Source organism: Trematomus bernacchii, unplaced genomic scaffold (assembly GCF_902827165.1).
Source record: "Trematomus bernacchii unplaced genomic scaffold, fTreBer1.1, whole genome shotgun sequence".
NCBI classification, from domain to species: Eukaryota; Metazoa; Chordata; class Actinopteri; order Perciformes; family Nototheniidae; genus Trematomus; species Trematomus bernacchii.
This window is the reverse complement of record NW_022987828.1, coordinates 10345096-10346094: the sequence shown is the minus strand read 5'-3', so window position 1 is coordinate 10346094 and position 999 is coordinate 10345096.

Sequence of the window (999 nt, the reverse complement as noted above, 5' to 3'; positions counted from 1 at the left end):
AGAAAAAGTGGTGAACTCCTCCCTTCCTGCAGCAGTCACCACTTTTTCGAACTGGCAACGTTTTGTGAGGAGGTGGGAAGGAGTGATTTGGGAGGTGTGTTTTTTCGTCTTCTTTCTTTTTATGGACTGGCGTGCAACCATCTTTCAGGGTCCGCTGTGTGCAGCAGATCCATGCAGCTTGAACACATCTGGGGCTCACAATGGAAGTAGAAACAGATTTAAACTACATGGTTTCACACACTGTGTAACTCACTTCCAGGTTTTTGAACAAAAGTCTGATCAGCATGTTTGTGCAGCTGTTGAAGGATCAGATTTCTTTACTTTGAGAATGAAAATAACACCCCCACAGGAGCTGTTTTGAACTCTCTATGATCATTATAAAAGTTCCCTATCCATTCATTTGCATTTATGCAATTTTTAGCCAAATTGGATGCTTTATTCCTTTACTGGCAGCCACAAGCACCACCAAGATCCCTCACCCACCACACCCTGTGTAGACATCCACCCACTGTGCATGACTCACAGCCAGCATGACTCCAATCTGCTCAAATGATGGAAAACAAATGGCCCAAAGGACAGTGAAACGGAGGAGGAGCTGCTCCGCTCACATCTATGTGCAAGCTTAAATAATGCCAAATCTAATGGAAGGGGGCTGGTTTAACAAAACAGATTCCAGGATGGTGAAAAAGAAGCAGTTGACTGGCTTGTGCAGACCTTTTGTCCTGAAACACACTCATGTTTGGGTTGAGGATAACAGCTCTCCCACATAAGGGCTTGTGTCTCTGGGACAAGGATTTGTTTGTTTAATATGTGCCAAAAATTAGTATACAGTGTGGTGCATAGCAAAGAACTTAATCATTCAAGGTTTGTAACATGAACGCAGTTATTATGGAGTGTGGAAGTGAACCTTGGCAGTACTGGTGTTGTAAAGAAACCACAAGATCTTTACAGATGAACATGAAGACATCACTCCTCATGCTGCATTACAAAAACTGATGG